The sequence below is a fragment of the Theobroma umbraticum genome, unplaced genomic scaffold (assembly GCF_002168275.2).
Source record: "Theobroma umbraticum cultivar Fairchild unplaced genomic scaffold, ASM216827v3 scaffold_25.0, whole genome shotgun sequence".
Classification (NCBI taxonomy): Eukaryota; Viridiplantae; Streptophyta; class Magnoliopsida; order Malvales; family Malvaceae; genus Theobroma; species Theobroma umbraticum.
Genome location: NW_018397282.1, coordinates 897750 through 897959, shown reverse-complemented (window position 1 = coordinate 897959; position 210 = coordinate 897750).

Here is a 210-nt window from a genome sequence, read left to right as displayed (position 1 = left end):
CTATCTTTGCCAAACCATGATTTTTTTCCACTTTAATACTCTTTATTCTTTTCCTTTTAATCAACTATCACATGGTGAGGTCCCACATGTCCCCCACTAACTTTTACTTTTTGCACACTATAATTTGCATGTAATAGTAACTTTTACATGTATATTTCATATTCCTCATAATTTAACTTTCCTTGGTTAGTAAACTCCCATTTAACTTCT